Raw genomic sequence first — 22,120 nt, forward strand, 5'->3', positions numbered from 1 at the left:
AGATATGACTAAGATATCCGGAGGAAATGGGGTACCCCAGATGAGCTAAGAACCAAGACATTGCATCAACTAGCTTTAAAACAAAGAGCTGGTTTAAAAAACATCCCAATGAATCTGTAATTTCTTCTATGCAGCAGCATAATGTGATGGATAGAGTACAGGGTCTGTAGACTAGAAAACCTGGGTTCTGATTCCACCTCAAATACCTAATAGCTGTGTGACCTTGTGCAAGTCACTTAAGCTCTCTGTGTCTCAGTTTCCTTATCTATAAAATGAGATTACTGGACCAGATGCTTTCTAAGGTCCCTTCTAATTCTATATCTTTGAACCTATGATCCCTACCACTCTCATCTGTACTCTTGTTGTTGTTTCGTCATTTTCAGTCATGTCCAGCTCTTTGTGACCCCACTTGGGAATTTTATGTGCAAATATAATGGAATGGTTTGCCATTTCCTTCTCCAGATCATTTTACAGATGAGAACAGGCAAGTACAGTTAAGTGAATTGCCCTGGGTCACATGGCTAATAAGTGTCTGAAGCTATATCTGAACTCAGGTCTTCCTAACTCCAGCCCTGGCACTCTATCCACTGTGCCACCTAGCTGCCTTCTCATAATTGCCTCCAATAAATTCCCCATGGGGAAAGGGTCAAAGTAAATTTAAAATTAGAAGAAAAGGTAAAAATGAGAAGAAGGCACACTAGATAGATGGCACTATAGCTCTTCCAGGTTCCCATTCACTTGGAGAATTTTCAAAAGACTGGATCTGGCTGACTATTCCCCTTAACATCCCCAACCTTGGAATAGATATAAAAGTACTTTGAAAAGAAAAAAAATGTAATTCAAATACAGCATTTTTATTACTATTATTCTTCCAAGTTACTATATTTATAGGCATATTGTTGGAAGAGAGTCTTTAAGCTTGCATATTGCTTGACTGAATCAAATGCCTTTTTTTATAGTCAACAAACAATAAACACAGTAGGATCTTGTATTCTCTGCACCTTTCAGTCAATTGAATGACTGAAGAATATTGTTTGCTACAGCCTGCCTCTTCCCATCTCATATTTTCCATCAAAAATGTCCTCCACACATGTATTGTTAGTTCTTATGAAGATTTCATGCAGATGAGAAAGTGGGTATATAAATCAGTCATTTCTGATGTCCTCTCCATCACCTTTTTTTCCACAGTAATACCATCTGTGACCTCCTTTCAAATTGTTCTTATCTTTCTTTCCAGATTATGTTCAGATTTTGCATATAGGTTTGAATGAACAGCCCAAGTTGGTCCATCAATATATTTGCCCCAGATGGACTCTGCAGATGAGTAATGAGCACTCCAGAATCAACAAGGAAAAAGAGAATGGACCAGGTTGCATTTTGGGTAAAGCATTTTCAATGATCCCAAGTTATTCCCCAAAATAAAAGCTCTTCTTTTTAATGCCAAAATCCTTCTAGGGACATTCTGTGGCTGCAAATCAAGGAATGTCACAGGTTCTAAAGAATCCAAATTACTAGTGATCCAAAGGGCAATGAAGAGATAGGTAGCAGATCTAAGTAGGCGGAACTGTATTAATAATAACTTATGGCCAAGAAGTGGCAATAAATGATATCATTCTGAAGCTCTGTGATCAGAAAATAAAATGAACTAGTGATATTTTAAGAGCAAGAGATAATAGACGACAGTCCCTGTGTTCCACTGGTACTCACATAAAGTTAAAAGACATAGAAGAATGTTCTATCATGTTTAGTAGATCCTTTAAAAAGAATATGTGTAATTCTATTAAAGGGAATTTATTAGAGTAAGCAATGTGGTACAGTAAAGTATTTGGATCTGAAGTCAAAGGATTTACTTGAGTTTATTCCTGACCCTGAGACTGGAAATCCATGTGACCTCAGACAAATTATATAAGTTCTCCTGACCTCGGTTTGCTCATCTTTTAATTGAGGGAAGTAAACTAAATGAATTTGTTTCCTTCCAACTCTAAGTCTATGATCAATGACATGAACAAGAATTAAAATTTGCTTCAATAAGCATTTATTAAATGCCAACTACATATCATGCCCTTTACTATGTGGGGGGGGGGAGATAGATATGGGGATAGGGTAGATACAACAGCATATATACAGATAGGTAAATAGAATAGATATGGTGTATGCATACACTCATATGATAGATGTATGCATGGAAGCTAGGTGGTGCAGTGGATAGAGCACCAGTGCAGGAGTCAGGAGGACCTCAGTTCAAATCTCACCTCAGACACTTGACACTCACTAGCTGTGTGACCTTGGGCAAGGCACTTAATCCCAATTGTCTCATCCTGGGTCATCTCCAGTCATCCTGATGAATATCTGGTCACTGGATTCAGATGGCTCTGGAGGAGAAGTGAGGCTGGTGACCCGCACAGCCCTCCCTCACTCAAAACAAAGTCAAGTGCAAGTCACGTCATTATCTCTCTGATGGCATAGTCTTCTTCAGCAACAAAGGACAAACACACAGATATATGCAAGTTGAATATAAAGTCATTTCTTCGGGGTGGGAAAAACAACCCCTCCTGACATGACCCACCAGAGAGTACACCTTGGGACTGGACTTTGGGGACAAGGGCAACTCATATTTCTATACTGGTTTAAGTATTGCAGAGCACTTTGATCACAACAACTTTGTAAGGGAAGTAGTCAGAGAATAGTAGAGTGTGACTGTCCCCCATGTACGGATCAGGAAACTGAAACAGCATGCAAAGGTATGAATAAATTCTGTGTAACCTGCATTATTGGAGGCAGTACTCATCTTATTGAGATCACAGACTACAACAATATTGAAGAGTTGCTATATTTAGAAAAGGAGGAGTCTCTAGTTCCTATAGTCATTCACTGGGAATGACTTCAATGCAATGTCAGGATGCCCTGACAATTCATAATGAGGTCTAATTGTAGGAGAAGATACCATATTGGTCGCCATACTGGGCATCCCCTATAATAGACTGTACTCTTAAAATAAGATGTCTGGAAAAAAAGAAAATATTTAGTTATATACTCAAAAAAAGCATAAGATATATTATCCAGATGTGTTATCAGAAAAGAGGGCAAATGAGTCATGAGACAAACCTGTGGAATATTAATAGGTCTGGAGTATGGTCTCCAGTACATTAAGCAAACCCCTTATAAAGGATTTACATGAGGATGTGATCAAGCGTTGCAAAGCATAAGAAGGAATGGATGGATTTGAATCTGCCTGCATCAGAGAGACCATGGAGATATGGATATACCCTGAAAAATAATTGCACAAAACCTTCATCAAAATTTACTTACTTTAGAAGGAACTTCAGTGTGAATGCTGAATTGTTCTGTGACTGGGGTAAGGGAAAAGGCTAAGAGAAGAATAGAAACCAGCTCAGACTTTAGAGGTTGAAGGATTTTAGAGGTAATCTAGACCAAATTTTTGTTGGGTTTTCTTTTTTTTCAGATGAGGGAGGTGAAGCCTCAAAATAGTAAATTACTTGCCTAAGACAGAGCTCTGGTAGAAACATGTCTTAGAGATCCAAATCCAATGAACTTGCCCTATGTCACATACTTGTTTGTCTGAGTTGACTTGAATACAGTCTTGCTGAAAACAAAATGATCTTTGTACATATCTTTCCAATTTTAAGGTTCTGTTTTTTTCATTTACCTAAGAGGAGAAGAGATGGTCTGATGTCAAAAACAAAAGGTATCAAATAACACAGTGTCCAGAGAGCTGAAGAGAAGGAATTGGCAATTTTTATTTTTTCCTTGCTTGTGCTGAGTTGAAGATCTATACCAAATAAATTCTATCTCTGACAATTAGTAGCATTTAATTTTTAAAATGAGCTAATATAATCAATTATGTTTTTAATTTGCCAGATAGCATTTACAGAGCCTAATTTTCTGCTACTACACCTCTCAAATTATCTTCAGGTGGGGTTAGAATCCAATCAGGGAAACATTCCAATTTTATTAACCCTATGTATGCTTAATCCTTTGTTCAAATTTCTTCTTATGCAATTGTCCTCTACTCTCCCATTCCTAGAAGTGGCATGTATATGACATGATGGAATAGAGTTACAACACATTCTTTGTCCTTCTGTTTCATACTTTTCACAAGATATTCTGCAGTTTGCTTGGAATGTAATACAATCATGATCATAACTGAAATTTCCATAGCATTCTAAGGTTGAAAAGATGCTTTCACCACAACAACCCCAAGAGGTAGGTATTCAAGTCTTATCATATAATAAAAATCAGTTGCCATAATAACAGACTCTCATACAGAATACTACCATGGCAAAAAAAACCTGCCACACAAAATTTGTAGTTCTCAATAATAGAACAGGGGAGGGCTCCTAACAGTAACCAATGGTTTGTTTTTGTTTTTGTTTTTGTTTTTGTTTTTGTTTTTGTTTTTGTTTTTTGGAAAGACAATTCACTAGGGAAGCACAAAAGGAAGAGGTCAAAATTTGTTGGGTTTTTTTCACTAGCATAAAGAATTAATAACAGATACTAAATCAAATGAGCAAATGTCCCCAACACAGCTTCATGTAGCCTGTGAGAAATACGTTAGATAAATATATTTGTTTGCTTTTAGTAATAATTCAGAGAAAGTACAGTACGATAGAAGCCAAAAGAGAACTGAGCAATATTTATGGGCAGTCAACAAATTATATTCCGTCCAGGGATGGAATCAAAGGATTTAGGTGTGTAAGGGTCCTGAGAAATTATGTTATCCAACTCCCTCATTTTACAAAGGAGAATCCTGAGGCCCATAAAAGGGAAATGACTTAACTGGAGGTCATACATGATAGAAATTATCAGAATGAAGATTCAAACTCAATATCTTGACTCAATTCAGTGCTCTTTCCACTTTACCATACTGCCTAGAGTCCACACACAATAGAGGAGCTTGGCACCATGGGAGAAAAAAATGTGGAATTAAAGTTAGGCATTCCAGGCTCAAGTCACACTTCTGACCATGAATGATTGCAAACAAATCACTTAGTCTCTGTTAATTCCTCTATAAAATTAAGGGGTTACTCTCAGAAATTCAAATGTAGCTGTGATCTCATCAGTTCTGGAGGTCCTTCTAATAACATAGATCAGAACTCATCAATGTCATCCAAACTTGTCCATTCACTCCCAAAAGTTCATTCTAAGGAGTCCATGCAATGTACTAGATGTCTTCCTCAATGTCCCTCAATACCAAAATAGTACCAGTGGAACTCTCTAGCTTTCCGCCTGTCATCCTCCAATCATCAAGTATAACCAACCCATCTTCTCTTCTTACAGTATAATTCCTTGATGATTCTTAACAATCTATTCATTTTTGGAATTTCCTCGCTGGCTATATGCTATAACTTGTTCATGTCCATCAGGTTCCTCTCCATTACCATTATGATATTCATCTTTAATTCTCTGAAGGCACTTCTATTCCACATCTCAACATCAAATAACACTGACAAAATACTAGCATTAAAAAGTAGGACTTTTCTTTTCATGGAATGCTTATGGTTAAGCAAAAAAAAAAGTTTTCAATTCCCAAAAGCAATTCTTTTCTCTCATCCTCCTTTGCATTTCTGTGTCCAGCTCTTACCCATCTGTATTATCTGTCCCAGATATGCATACTATTGGACAAACTCTAAGGGGAACATCCTTAAATTAAATCTGGTCAATAGGCATTCTTGGTCATTAGTCAAGATGTACTTAGTCATTCCTGTGTGGAAAGGTAAATAAAATTAGTTTGTGATTACATATCTCCTTCAGGAGGCTGTGTAATATTATAGGGCTTAATGCAATCGGTCCAATCAATGTCATCTGAAGATGGAAATATCTAGAGGAGCTCATCATCTAAAGGGAAGTGTTCTTTGCTGGACTTTGTTCTGCACTTCCCCCGTTATAGTTGTTCAGTCATTTTGAGGTGTGTCCAGCTCTTCATGACTCCATTTAGGGGTATTCTTGGCAAAGATACTTGAGTGGTTTGCCATTTTCTTCTTCAGCTCATTTTACATATGAGGAAACAGCCAAATAGAGTTAAGTGACTTGCCCAGGGTCACATAGCTGGTATGTGTCTGAGGCCAAATTTGCACTCAGATCTTCCTGCTCTGCACCACCTAGCTACACCCTCTGATAGTGGCAAATACTTTTGGCAACCATACTTCTCCCTGTTTTATGCCTCATTGGATGCTTATTTTCAGAGTCACTGAACATGGTTATTTCTGTTGTTACATCTTCCAAGGAATCTCGGGTGCTCTTTACATATGAATGGGAAATAATTTGTTATGAGAGAATCTATAAGGCAATGAATGTTTTGTTCTACTTTTTCATCATCATGAGCAATAAGTATAACCGTATCTTCTATTTTCTATATTTTTCGATTAGATGGTCAGTATACAGGAAAGAAGGAAAGAGGGTTTATCAAGCGTTTACTAAGTGCCAGACACTGTGCTAAGCATTTTCCAAATATTATTTCTTTTGATGCTTACCACAACCTTGGGAGGTAGGTGCTATTATTATCCTCATTTTACATTTGAGGAAACTGAGGCAGGCAGAGGTTTCATAACTTACTCAGGATCATACAGCCAGTAAGCGTCTGGGGCAAAATCTGAACTCAATTCTTCCTGCCTCCAGGTCCAGTGCTCTATCCATTGAATCACCTCTAGTAATTCATGATCTCTCCATTACCATTTTTTAGTATTAATAAGCTCTGAGATTTTTGTATCTACATCTCTGCCTTTCATATCTACCCTCCATCAAAAACCATTTATATTAGTCTCTGAGTGCCCTCAAAATTTTATCAGTCCCAGCCCAAATATTCTCCATACATATGTGGTCTAATCTTGCTGCTTTTCCCATCTTTGTTGTCTTTACTGGCATTTCTATCTCTTCTATAAGCACATCTGGAACTGTGATGTTAGGGTTTAAGTGCAGTGGTTCTACTATTTTTGATGTAGAAAACAGTTTGTTAAAATGTGTTTTTGAAATCTTTTCTATTTTTCTTCTCTTTACAATCTTTTTTCCACTTCCATCCTTGAATACCCCTGGGATAGCTTTGCCTAGCTGGCTATCTTGCTGAGTTTCCTTTAAACTGGTTTTATCCTCTACAGCTTCTCTCTGCCTTATGAGATGATACTGCTCACAGAATTTCTAGCTCCCTCTAAAGATCAATCCAAGGCTCCCCTTCTACAGGAACTGTCCACTTCTGATCTCCGTAAAGGTGAGTGACTCCTCTGTCTCCCCTCAGAAATCACCTTCTATTTATTTTGTATATATTTTGTGTGTACTTATATGATGAAGACCTAACGTGTGCCAACCTTATTAGTTTGCTTAACCGATGAAACTTGTCCATGTGAAGAATCCGGAAAACTTGCTTCAGGGGGACTCAGGATGAAACGTAATGTAAGTATTTTGAAGAAGCTGTGCAAAGTGTGTGGACATTCTGTAACTGTTAACATTCAGGTTAGATAATCACATGGGTGGGAAGAGGTTTTTTTTGATTGAGTAGTTGTAAGGATCTTCAAAAAGACCTGGGTCAACTTTGGTTTTCTCTTTGCTCATTCAAGACTAGGGGAGCTTGGTCACTTTCTCTTATAGCATCCTGGGACAAGCCATGTAGCAAGGGAAAGGGCCTTCGAGCCTTCTTCCCCTTCTAAAGCCACACAGCCCTCAGGAAACAGATCTTGGTCAATAGCCTTTTACATGTATTCTTTTCCACTCAAGGTGAAAGGAGTGAATTCTCTTAATTTAGGAATCTCACAGTGTCAGAATACTGAGCCACAGGAATCCAGGGATTGAAATTCAGGCCAGATTTTGGTACCAGTGCAACAGCTGTCCTCCAAGAAGCAAGGAGAGATGCTCAAGAGGGACTTCTGGGATCTCAGCTCGGAAGAAACTCTCATGCAGCAGCCATGTTGCATCTGGACATGAACTTGGCAGGACCTATATCATGTAGGGACTGAGCTAAATTTTGAGTGAATTCCCCCAAGACTGAGGATACACCGTAAGGGAGAACATGTTTCAGAAGTGGTAAGGAAAATGTTTACATTTTTGTTATTATGTCTTTGAAGTCAATATTGCTTTATAAAAACTACTCACTGTTAATTGGTTAAATGGAGTTGATGTGTTACTGATAAAGCTCTACCAATGGGAGGTGAAGAGAAAGGATTGAGGTGAAGGAGAGAGACCCAACCAGTGGGGGCTTGATCCAGTGATAGAGAAAAGGGATACTCTAACCCCTGAAGATGCCAGACCTCCATGAGGGGGTGATATAGCAAATCATATGAGTTCAAGTAGCCAACTGCAGAGAGGTATAGTTCTCTACAGACAAAAATTTAATGAACAATAACCCTGGAGTTCATCTAAGTAAGAAGAGCTTTATTTCTTTCTCTGTCCTAGCAAACCCCATCCCTACCTTTTAATTTTTTTAAAAAATTTTTTTTAATCTAGATTAATTTAAAACCTGTTGGTGGAATTTCATGGACATTTCCTCAAAAAGCTAAATAACCACTTAGAGATGCTAATGAACAACTCGCTTTGGTCCTTTCAACAGCATGGGCCAACAAGTCACCCCAAATGACTAGAGGTGAATTATTAACCCAGTACAGACACCCTAAAAAACAAAAATCATCTAGTTGCACACAAAGGGAAAAGAGGAGGCCTTTGTAATCTTGATTTTTATAAAGCCAGCAAAAGTTACTCAAGGGAAAAGAGAGAGCTGATTGATGGGAAATCTGAACTAAATGAGCCACCCTTCCAGGAGGTCTTTCCTCACCTGATTTTAAAGCTGCCAGACTTTCAGTATCACAAATATTAACTGTGCTTCCTCATGCCATCACACGAGGACTTAAGTATGACATCTTAGCCCAGAGGGGGCTGTGATGGAAGAAAAGGAGACGCTGCCCATGTCAAAATTTCATTCTTCTAGAGAATGCCCCTGGCATCCATCCATTTACCATGCCCAGTCCTGGCTTTTCCTTATCTCTGGGAAATCTTATCCCTTCAGTGGGACCCCAAAACCTCAGAGTGAATGTCTAGGAAATGAAAAGAAAAAAGAAAAAGTGTTACTTCAAAATGAATATATTTTATTATAATATATAATGACTTTTAAAATTAATAACACATTTCTATGGTCCTCTGAGGTCTTTAAAATGCTCTAAGGTGAATGAAGTACTTTCTTCCCCATGTGAAAGGAAGTAAAAGTCTAATCAGCTTTATTTTATATATTAGGAAACTGGCTCAGATACATGCAATGACTTGCCCACAGCCACACAGCTAATAAGCATCAGGACCAGAACGAAAACCCAAGTGTTCTGACTCCACTTTCAGTGCTATTTCCATTACACTTTGCTGCTTCTGCTATCGCATCTATACATGACACCTTAGTACAGGATATCCTAAATTCTCTCCCTCACTTAAATCCAATTACTTGCAAGTCAAGACATCAGTCTTGCAATACCATTGGTCCTGCTAGAGAATGAGTGACAAACAACAATCTGTGAGTGGTTGTAGCTGCCCCTGTGGGGGACCCAACAGGCCCCAGTTGGACAATGCTTCTACTTCCTCCTCCTCTTTCTCCTCCTCTTCCTCTGCTTCTGTCCACATGGGCAGTCATACCCTTACATGTGAGTGCTCAGTCCAAAGGAATATAAATTTTGGTCACTTATACTTCATAAGGTATCTTAGAGTTTGAAGGCTAAATTTTTTTCTTCCCTACTTATTTACTCTATCATTTAAAAGAAAACTGAAATGATTAACTCTATTGTCTCATGTAGTTTTTATTTACAATTTCTTGAAATATAGCTCATTAAAACCAGGGTTTGATAAAGTCCATTGGGATTCAAGGTACCTCCTCAAATAGAGAGAGAGGATCTTATATAAATCTGTGGCTATTCATTTGCTCTATAACTAAAGGAGCTTAATTTCTGTTATCATTTTAACCTCAGATCGTGCTTAAAAGAAAGCATGAGAGGATGTGTCTAAGGGTTTTAAGCCCCCTATTCCATCCTGACTCAGGAAAAAGGCATGAGATGAAAGTAGGAGGAACATAAGAGGGATGGAAGAAGCCCCACCTCCCAGTTAACCTAGGAGATAAAGATGAGAATGATATGTAAAGATTTAACCCTTAGCTTTCTGGATGGCATGCAAAAGGGGAGGAAAAGGATTGAGAAAAGTGCAGAAACCTAACACTCCACACAGACACATAGAGGTCATACTCTCAATTCATTTGTTAGGACCACTAATTCCTTTCAAGGTTCAGTTCAAGCATGACTTCTTTCAAAAGATCTTTCCTAATCCCCACTCCATTGTTAATGCCCCGCAGAATCACTGTGGTTTTGCAGTGCAAGGTTTTGACCTAGAAAGATCTTTTTTAGACTCTATCCTCTAGCGTATTAGCTCTTCTTCCAAGCTTTGTGTCACATGTAAATTTAATCTTATATATATTTACATCCAAGTCATTAATAAAAATGTTTAAAAAACACAGGACCAAAAAACGATCCCTAAATTGCTTCAATGAAAGCCTGCCATGTTGAAATTGAACCACAAACCACTATTTTTTTGACTCTGGCCTTGTAATCCCCTATTAATCTATCTGATTGCATTATTGTCTAATTCATTTCCCTCCGTCTTCTCCTCAAGAATAAAATGAGATAATTTACCAAAATCTTTGCTAAAATTGAAGTAAACCATAACCACAGAATTTCCTTCATCAGTTTAGTAATCATGTCAAAAAAGGAAATGAAGTTAGTCTGGCATGACCTGTTCTTGATAAGTTGATGCTGGCTCTGTGTAATTACTGCGTCTCTAACTAAAAGCTCAAAAATTATCTCTATAACAATGTATTCTAGAATTTCTACCAGGAATCAAAATCAACTAAAATCAAACTGGCCTGTAATCTACTAAATCTGTTATATTCCTTCATTTGTAAATTGGGACATTTATACTTTTCCATCTTGGTAATATGTCCCTGATTTTTCATGATTTTTCAAATATCGCTGAGTGGCCCAGCATTCATATCTGCCAGCTCTTTCAGGATAAGAGAATGTAGCTCATCTGAGACAGGTAACTCGAATTCATCAAGGACAATTAGGTAATCTCTTACTATTTCCTTATTTATCTTGGCTATCTGCTCTTCATTAGTCATGTCTGCTCTGTCACTTCCTGTATAAAGGCCATTCTCCTTTGTAGAGAAAATGGAAACAAAAATTGTTTTCCCTATTCTTTGTTGTCTGTTATAATCATCTCAACATCACAAGCAGAGGCCATATCCTTTCTTTGTTTCTCCTTTTTCTCCCAATATGGATAAATAAAATATTTTTGTTGTGCTTAGACTCACTTATTATCCTTATTCTGAACCTTAGAATTTCTGACACTAATTTTATAGGACTTTACCAAACCCATATTCATCTTTTCTAGCCAGGCCTAATTTCTGTCCATAGCACATTTCTATTTTTTAAATCCAAGTTGGTTAGTGAGTTCCTTGTTCATCCTCATCTGTCTCTTCAGACACATTCCATTTTCCCCCTCATTAGAATTGCTTTCTTTTGTGTCTTAAGAATTTTATTATTATGAATATCCAACCCCTCCTAGGCTCACTTCCTCCATAGCATTTGATCCTATCCATTTTTTCCTCTGAACCCTTTGACATCTTTCTCCAAATCAGACTATGACTAGATTTCTTCTTGTCTATCACAAACTCTAGGATATAGTGGTCATTTCCCCTAGGTTCTCATTATGTTACCCTAGCAAACTGTTTCTCTCTATTAATGAAACTCAGATAAAGAATTTCTCTTTGTTGGTTCCTCCATCTCTTGAAGGATGAAATTATCAGTAGGGTAGTTCATGAAGTTATAAGCTGCTCTGCTTTTGGCATAAAGAAAAGCACTGGCAGATGTTTCCCCACCCACTCTCCCAGCTTTGCTTGAAATTCTCCAGATTTTCCACCATGCCTCAGCTGCCTTCTCCTAAAACTTCTCTCAGCACCTGCACATTCCTCCCCCTGTTACATCCCTCTATCATGCCAGCCCCTTTCTCCTGTTGGTGAATAAAAGGGTCTCTTGACTCTCTATGAGTTCAGATAGGAGTCCTTTCTCAGTAAATAAGACCTGTCATACATTTGAAACTTGGTGAACCTGGGTGGTTATAAGGGAATCCTATCCTACCACTGGGGAATCTCAATGATGAATTTCCCAGATTCTACCTTTATAGGAGCAACAAACTCTGAGGGTCTGATACAAAAGTAAAAAGCAATTTGCTTTGCTTTTATCATTCAAGCTTTGCCACCTGACTAAGATTCTGTGATTTTTATTTTTTTCATATGAAATGTATTCCACAAGCCTCAGTCCAAATTAATATAATTAACAAGATGTGTATGGCCTTAAATCTTTGTTATATGAAAATGCCTCTTTGCATGAGTTTATGGAATCAAAGATATTAACAGGTATGAACAAGTCACTGACATAATCAAAAGTATAAACTAAGTACAAATAAATCTTTATTCAATTTGGGAGAAATGAAGTGATTCAGATGATGGTCTACAGGAAACGTATTGTCACTGGTTGAAAGATTTAGACAAACCTCTGAACCTACATATTTTAGAAAAAGGATTGAGTTCTTTCTCCTTATCCACTCTGCCCCCTCACCTACACTGACCAGAATTCACATTACCTTGTGAACTTCCAAATGTAAGAATACATGGACATTCCTGAAGCCATCAATAGGAGTACTCCCAGATGGCAATGGCTGATGACATCTATACGGGCAGTTTAGATACATGTCAAAAGTAAGGCAGCTTCAGTACTCTACAAAGGCACCAACTTTTACCTCCTGGCAGCATACTATATCAAGATGGAATTTCATTAGGATTCCATGTGAAATAAAAAAAAACTTCTACCAGGAACTGTGAGTTAACCCTTTTGCAATATGTTCTCTCTAAACTTAGTCCCATTTTCCCCTAAGACACTTATGGGAGAGTACATCCCAGAGTTTTAGAGGGATGTTTCTATGCCAGTTGTTCATATAGTAATATACTGCATCCATACCATTCTCTAAAAACTAATTAAATCTGACAGCCTGGCAATCAGTGAGGAGTCATAATACTGGAATATCACCCCAACCACTATCCCTAGAATTCCGAAGGGAGAAATAGGCAGCCACCCTCTGGGGCCCCACAGTTCAAGGTGAGTGGGTGTTAGGCAAGTAGCCCAAAGGAGGAGTTATATTCATATGAAGGCTTTTTAAAATGTGAAAACTCCCGTCTTAGAATGTAAACTAGTTAAGGACAGTGACCAAGTCTTTGGACTTTTTATATGGTTCCATACCACTGCAGAAATTAAAAAGGGTAGAGAATGGAAGAGTTGGGGAGAGGGGACCTTATCCATTTGTTATCATTTCTGCCATTATTATAATGTTGTTATTAACACAAGCATAATGGGTAGAGAGGTGGTCTCAGAATCAAAAAGATTTAAATTGAAGTACTATCTATCTGTAAGACCCTGGGCAGGCCACTTAAACTGTCAATGACACAGGCAAATATAGACCAGTAGCTGAACTTTTTGCACTGGTAGATGTGTTTTCCACCCCCAGGAGTTCCTTATACCAATGTAATCAAGGTCCAGGTCAAAATATAATATTTTTAAAATGCAAAAGTAACTAGTAATTCCTCTATCCACAGGTGGGTGACTCAGTGGATAGAATGCTAGGCCTGTAATTCAGAAGACCTGAATTCAAATCTAAAACTTTAGGGAAGTCATTTAACTTGTTTGTCTCAGTTTCCTCAATTGTAAAATGGAGATAATAATAGAACCTACCTCCCGGAGTTATTGTGAGGATCCAATGAGATTATACTTGTAAAAGTGCTTAACACAGTGCCAAACATATAATAGACAATAAATACTCTTTTTCCTTCCTCCCTTCTTTCCTTGTTTCCTTCCCTCCTTTCTGCCACAGTCTCTAGGTCCACATACTATGGACTGTGCTGCTCCTATACATGAGGATATTTTTCACAAGTTACCAAAATACCAACAGAGGGAGAAATGAGAGGCTTGGAAATCTTGGGCAATCAGACTCTAATTACAGGAAATTACATAGGAGAAAACAGAGCCATTTCACTCAATTCCATTCCATCTGGCAAACAAACCTTGCCAGTCATCCCCTCTTCAAATCACTTATTCTCTGGAGAGAAAGATATCTACACACACACTCCCCTCTTTTACTTTACTGGGACATATCAGGGAGACCTAGCAGAATTATATCCCTTGAACTATGCATAATATAGCCTTTTCCCTTTTCCTGAGAAAGATGTTCATGATTTTCTTTATGATTAAGAAGTCTTGTTAAATGGAATTATTTCTGGATTTGGATTCATTTGTCTATTCCAAAGAAAATAGTGATGGCTCCATTGTTGAAAAGATGAGGATGAGGAGCCATAGTCTGCTGAGGTCTCCCTGGGCTATGACAAAGCTGTCCTCCAAATCACTAAAGGGACCAGGTAACCCTACTCGCCTGGTGACGCAGGGAGTCAGGGCAGGAAGGAGAACCAAAAATCAGCAGATATAATTAGCAAACACAATTAGCTTTATCTTGCTAATATGTTTCTCTCCTTTTAAATCCACAGAACAATATCCCTTACCTCTCTTCAACTCCTCTGGTTCCTGAAGCTACCATTTCTTCTGACCTCTTACTACAAGAAGATCCCTATCCAACCTCTCAATGCACCATAATTACATCTTCATCAGGCCTCATGGGGCAGGGGGATAGTGGAGGAAGAGAGAGAAGATTTCTTATTCCCTTCCCATGTGCTATTAGCATCATAGTTGAACTTTGTCTTTCTTCCACTCATTGCTTATGTTTTTGATATAATTCCATCCTTCTTGGAATATATTTTTGATCATCCTGCAACTGGAAAAGGCTTTGATACAAACTCCAAAATGTACTTATTTTCTATTTTTAAAATGTGCCATTACTGATCTTTTACATATCCTGTTTGTCAGTACTCCCCAATTTCCACAAAACTTTACCTTGTAACAAGGAGAAACACTTAAACAGAGAAAACGCATAGTCATATCTGCCACCTTTTGTGACATTCAACATCCATGGTTCACTTTCCTAGGCAGGTGTGGGATTAGTGGCTAGTAGAATGGGTCAGGTTAAGTAGGAGAGAATCTGGCAGAAGATAGGAGGATGATCAGAAAGAACAAAGAGGATTTTGATTACCATTGGATGATCTGATTAAGATCAACTCTTTGGTCATCAGAAACTGACCCATTTCAGGGGAACTATAGAGTAGAGAAAATAAATCCATCAAAAGCAACCCTTTTTAAATGCCTACTGTGTTCTAGGCATTGTGTGAAGAATAGACACTACAAAGACAAAAGTGAAACAATCCTTGTCTTCAAGGAGCTTACATTCTAATTGAGGAGATATACAAAGTCAATAAAAGTTAACTTGAGCAGGGAATGTTGAATTATAATTATAAAGTGCTATGTAAAAATGAACTGTTATTCTCCTAAAGGAGAGAAGAGATTTTCTAGCAGAGTAAATAGGAGGTTAACTAAAGACAGTGGAGATCTGGAGACCCAGAATTACAGAAGCCAGAAGCAAGCGGCTAAGGCTCAGCACAATGAAAAAGAAAAAACAAACAAAAAAAGGGAGAAATAAAATCTCTTGACTAAAACAATGCAAAACATTGGCTGTAGAATCAGAGGATGCATGTTCACAGCCTGCCTCTGGCTTTTATTACTTGTGCTACATTAGGTTGGTCATATAATTTCCCTAAGCCTCAGTTTCCACATCTGAAAAAAAAGATATTGGCGAGGAGGGAGTGTACATTAGATGGCTTCTGAGCTCCCTTCCAGCTCTAGCCCGTTGCAGGCTCTTAAGGGACTGATGATCAAACATTTTCCTCCTCTTATTAAAGAAGCACTGAACTACAGATAGGGAGTATCAGATGGTTGATATGTCTGATTTTGCTTAACTGTTTCTCTTTGTGACAAGGGAGGTTTGATGGAGGTGGGTGGTAAGGACTGAGAAAATACACTGATGAAAAATGCACCATCAAAAAAAATTTTTTTAAGGAGAAAGTGAGAAAGCCTCAGTGGCAGCGCGAAAAGATTTCTGTCTCCAAATAGTACCTGGGAAGGACCCTGGAGAGTTCCATTTGAAAGAGCAGCAGTCAAACAGAAAGCATAAAAAGCAGGGACCAGGCAGTATTTGCTTAGCTATCCATCAAGAAAACTGTGGGGTATACTCACACTATCCTAAGGGAGGGAAAAAGATATTTGAGGAATGCAAGGCAGTCATCTGTGTGACCTATAATTATGGGCCAGAATATAAAATCACAGAGTTTGAGAAATTCAGGGTTGAAAGGGACCTCAGAGGCTATGTCATCAAACCCCTGCCTGAGAAAGATCCCCCTCTACCACCTACCTCACAAGTGGTCATCCAGTCTTTGCTCAAAGACCTCAAATTAAATAGAAATATTTTCTCTGGAGATAGCACATACCACTTTTGGAAAGCTCTAACTTTTTGGTACCTTTTCTTTCCATCAAACCTAATTTTTCCTCTTTGGAACTCCCAAAGGGCCTTCAGGGGCCAAACATAAAAGGCCTAAATCCTTCTTCCTCATGAGAGCCTTTCAGATACCTGTCCCCAGCTAAGTCTTCTCTTCTCCAGGCTAAACTTCTCCAATTATTATTACTTTGAAATAAATTCCAAGGCCTAAAACTCAAATCCTTGTCATGAAAATGGTTGAGTTAGTAAGCTGATCTGCTGAAGGAAGTAAGAGTCAAAATTCAAGACCGAGAGACAGATCTTTTGAACTGGGAGCAAGTCATGTACCCCCCCACACACACACACACATACACCAAGGGGGCTCTAAAAAGGTGTCTAGAAGTGGTCAAAACTGTTTAGAGCAGGGGTGCAAATCCTTTTGTCATGGTCTTTGGCAATCTGGAGAAGTCCATAGATGCCTACGCAGAACAATATCATGAAATGTAAAAAATGCATAGAATCACAAAGGAAATCAATTATACTGAAATAAAGTTATCAAAAAATTTTTAAAGAAGTTCACAGAGCTCAGGTTATAAACCCCTAGTTTACAGTGTGGCCAGAATCACAGATAATTTCTCAGCAATTCAAAAGTATGACTTCTCCCCCATTCCACCCAGAAAAATGAAGCTCCTCTGTTAGAGTCCAGGCATGGATCTTGTCAATCAAGTAAAATATAAGGTACTATGGGAGGGAGAACACTAGGAGATGGGATGGAAGGGAGATAAGGGAAAGCTTTTTGCAGAAGAGGTGTCTGAGCTGCATCTAAAAAGATGAAAGAGGCAAAGTTAAAAAGGGAGCGCATTCCAGGCCTAGAGGATGGTGTGCATAAAGACACAGAAGGGAAAGCAGGATGTTATGAGTAAGAAACACAGAGAAAACTGGTACATCTGGACAACAGATTACAACAGGGGGAGCAGTGTACTAGTTTCATAACCTGGATCACAGCTCACCCTACGTATTCAATCATTTCTCAGATTTGTAGATTATATCCCCACAATATCTCTCAATTCCACTCCCATCTCTCCATTCACATGGATACCACATTAATTCAGGTTTTTAATTACCTTAATTATTGCAATAGCCTCCAAACTTATCTCCCTACTTCAAATCTCTCCTCACTCCAATCCATTCCTTCTGCTAACAAAGTGATTTTTCTGACATGTAGTTCCAACCATCTCATCCTCTTACACAATGCACTGGAGTAGCTCTCTATTTCCTTCATGATCAAAAATAGTATTCAATCCTTTCTTTGGCATTTAAATCTGTCCACAACCTGGTCCTTTCCTGTCCCTCTAGTTTTCTTACCCATCACTCCCCTCCACATAGTCCAACCATGCTGCCCTACTTGCTGTTCCTTACACATGACAATCCATCTCCCATCTCTCTGCCTTTGCACTTTATGTCCTATATTCCTGGAATGCCCTCCCTTCTCAGCTCAGCCTCTTTGTCTCCTTAGTTCCTTCAATAAAATAAACACTTATTAACTAGGCAATGAACACTTATTGACTAAGTATTGTATTATGTACAGGGTATTTCCCACCACTTTGGATTTCTTAAAAATTCAGCTAACATATCAAATTCTTTAGGAGACTTTTCCCGGCCCCACTATCTGCTTCTGCCTTCCCCTTAAAGGTACTTTGTATGTATTTCATATACTTTGTTGCATCTCAGCTTCACAGGCTGCAAACAGAAAATCATGTACCAACACTCCCTCCACTTTGGTCTTGTCTTGTAACCTTTTCAAATTGAAAAACGTACCATCAGTACATGGTAGTTGACCTTGATGCTGTGTTCATTCTCATTGAAAGTATTTGTCAACATGGCTGAAAACATCATGCTAAAAAACGTGGGAGCAAGCACACAGCCCTGTTTCACTCCATTGGTGAATGGTAAGGCACGAGAATTTTGTCCACTATCCAGACCTGGGGCAAACATGCCATCATGAAATTGACGCATGGTATTGATGAACAACGCAGCCTCTGAAGCTGAGATGCAACAAAATATGGATCAGTTCTCTGCTGCCTGTGCTAATTTTGGCCTAATAATTAACACCAAAAAACACTGGTGCTCCATCAGCTACCATCACACCATCCATATATGGAACCATCAGTTACAACAAATGGAGCAAGTTTTGAATGCTATGGATAAGTTCACTTACCTTGGGTAGTGTACTTTCCAGGGATGTACCCATTGACAAAGAGGTTAATGCACACATTGCCAAAGCTAGGTCAGTGTTTGGAAGGCTCCGAAGAAAGGTTTGGGAGAGAAGAGGTATTAGACTCACTAACAAATTGAAGGTCTACAAAGTCGTTGTGCTGACCTCATTGTTACATGTTTGTGAAACATGGACAGTCTACCAGCGCCATGCAAGGAAACTGAATCGCTTCCATTTGAACTGTCTTAGGAAGATTCTGAGGATCACCTGGCAGGATAAGGTACCAGACACTGAAGTCCTTGCTCAAACTGAACTGCCAAATATTCAAACTATACTTCAGAGAGCGCAACTCCGATGGGCTGGCCACGTTGTTCAAATACAAAATGTACGCTTGCCAAAAAGAATGTTTTATGGAGAACTTGCATGGGGCAGGAGATCACATCGTGGCCATAAGAAACGATATAAGGAGACTCTCAAGGTCTCTCTCAAGAACTTTGGATTTGACTGTGCAACATGGGAGACACTGGCACAGGACTGCTCAGCATGATGTGCCCACATAAGAAAAGGTGCTATGCTCTTTGAGCAAAGCAGAATTGAGAGAGCACAAAGTAAACGCAGGATGCACAAATTTGGAATATTCATTCCAAATATTCATATGGACTCTCTGTGCCCAACTAGTGGTCAAGCATTCCGAGCTCGTATTGGTCTGATCAGCCACAGTCAGACACACTGAAATTTCACTTTACTATGGTGATGTCATTTTGGTCCTCTACGAAGATGAAGGACAACAACCAAAGGTACTTTGTATGAATTTCATATACTGATATATGTAATGTATGTGTTATCTCCTCAATAAAAATGTAAATGTAAGATCCTTGAGGGCAAGAGTTGTGGTTTATTTTATTTTTCTTCATATCCTTAATACTTAACACAATGCCTCATATACAGAAGGCTCTTAAATTGAATAAATAATCACTGAAGATTTTTTAACACTGTAATGAGAATCAATTGAAGGCTGAATGAGCACTTGTTGAAAATGTTGTAGAAAGGATTCATATACAGATACAAATTGGTCAAGATAACTTTGGGATCTCTTCCAGCTCTAGAGCCTGTGATTCTGTAAACTTTGAATTAAGATTATTTTATCAGTTAAATACAAGATGGAATGAAGAAGAGAGAGATAGGAGATTGGGTGACCAGATGATTAGGATAACTCAGACAAGTGACAAGGATCTGGACTAGGATGGTGGTAGAAGGAGTTTATAGTAAATGAAATAAATGCTAGAGATCTTATAGAGGTAAAAAAAATTAACAAAAATTGACAACTGATTGGATGTGAGGGAGATAGAAGGGTATGTGATTAGATTGTATGTGTTACAATCAACAGAAAAAGAGATATACAAAAGAGGGGCAGGTTTAGGGAGAAGATGAATCCAGTTGTGGATATGTTGAACTGGAAATGCCAGTCAACTACACAGATAAAAATATTCAGCAAGCAGTTAGACATGAGAGAGACATTCAAGGTGGAGATAATGTCAGCTGTCATAGATACTTTGGGATATAACTCATTTGGTGACACAAATGGTCGTATGTGTTTGTGTGTGCGTGTGCCTCTATTGATACTAGATTGCCTCAGAATGTCTGTTAAATGCAGTTAAAATGCAGTTAAAACTTAAAATGATATCAAGAACTTGCAAACTCTTAGTGCAAAAAGCCTTGTTAAATGCCCAAAAATAAGCAAAGACCTTCAAAGGTGTCTGGTAACTAAGAGGGTTGTCATGCTACATAGATTTCTAGAAGAAAAGGAGAAAGAAAGAAAGGAGAAAGGAAGGAAGGAAGGAAGGAAGGAAGGAAGGAAGGAAGGAAGGAAGGAAGGAAGGAAGGAAGGAAGGAAGGAAGAAGGAAGAAGGAAGGAGGAAAGGGAGGAAGACAAGAAAACATGATAACCGTTGCTAAAAAGAAAAAACACTTGTCATGGGCAAGATAATCAAAAGACTAGATAATAAAGACTGGGAAATGATCATTTTTTTACTGGTAGTTTTAATTTTTTTTTCAAAACTATACCAAAACTGTTATGGCAAAATGTCTGCAGGTGAGTCTATAAGATCTGGACATTTTCATCAGACTGTAAAACATCCACCCAAAAAAAAAATTTAGGTGATCATTTTTTACTTCCAATAGGCGTAGAAGTCTTATCCAATTAAGAGAGTGATGAAATCTCAACTATAGAGAAAAAGAGAGAAGGGGGGGAGGGGGAGATAGAGATAGATACGTATACATATATCTATATGTCAAAATATAGATATTTATAAATAAATATCTATAGATATTTATTGATATATACTGATATACATAGATATAATGATTTGCAGAATTGTTCCAGGACTATGGAAATTTCTGATTTGAAAAGGAATACTTCGGTGCAGCCTTTCACATGCTCCATTCCAAGAAAGGTTAGGAAAAGTATCAGTGAGATGGCAATAATCATGCTTCAATAGTTTGAGAACTGACCTGATTTAAATCCCATTGAAAAAGTATAGGCTATAACCAAGTCTAGATTTGGGGAAATGACCAGTTTGTCAAAGGTATAATTTTTCAAATGCAATAAAAGTATGATCTTACAATGAAAAAATAAAGAATGTGTGTCAAAATCTTGTCAACTCCGTGTTAAACCATGTAAAACAAGTGACAAGCAAAAAGGAATCCTCCTTTTGTTAATAGTTCCTGTGAAAAAAAAACTGGGGTTTTTTTCCTAAACAGAAGCAAAAAAAATTGTAAGGTTAATCGTGTGTCAATAAATTTAATTCTTTTTCTTTTCCCAAAATTATTTGCATACCACTGTAGAAAATGAGATGATTTCAAGGAGTTAGCAATCCATCAATTCAGTTCATCAAGTATCTATTCAGCATTGTTTCAGGTAATCAGTAAGGAAGTAAGCATTTATTTACCACTAAGTGCCAGGCACTGTGGTAAATGATTGGATGCAAAATCAAGTAAAAAGGACAGTCCCAGCCTTCCAGAAGCTTATACTCTAATGGTGGAAGATAATACGTAAAAGGGAACTATAATGGAGGGGAGGGGGAAAGTATGGTGATTGACAAAGTCTGAAAGCCAGAAGCAGAACACTGGAAAGAAAGGAAGGATGGCTGGCCTGGGACCTTCCTCAAAATGAAGGATCCTGGAGAAACACAATAATGGGAGAAGGGGTAGAGAGATGTCACTGTGATAAACTCTAGAGGCTGCATAAAACCAAAATAATCCCTACCCTCAAGAAGGTTTTAGACTACTGGGGGAAACAAGGACCACACAGATGAGTATATATGCAAAATATATGCCGACTACAAAATAATTTCTCAAGGAATGAGCCCTGACAACTAGGCAGATCAGAAAAAGTCTCTTATAGGAGTTAATAAC

The sequence above is a fragment of the Notamacropus eugenii genome, chromosome 1 (genome assembly GCF_028372415.1).
Source record: "Notamacropus eugenii isolate mMacEug1 chromosome 1, mMacEug1.pri_v2, whole genome shotgun sequence".
Lineage (NCBI taxonomy): Eukaryota > Metazoa > Chordata > Mammalia > Diprotodontia > Macropodidae > Notamacropus > Notamacropus eugenii.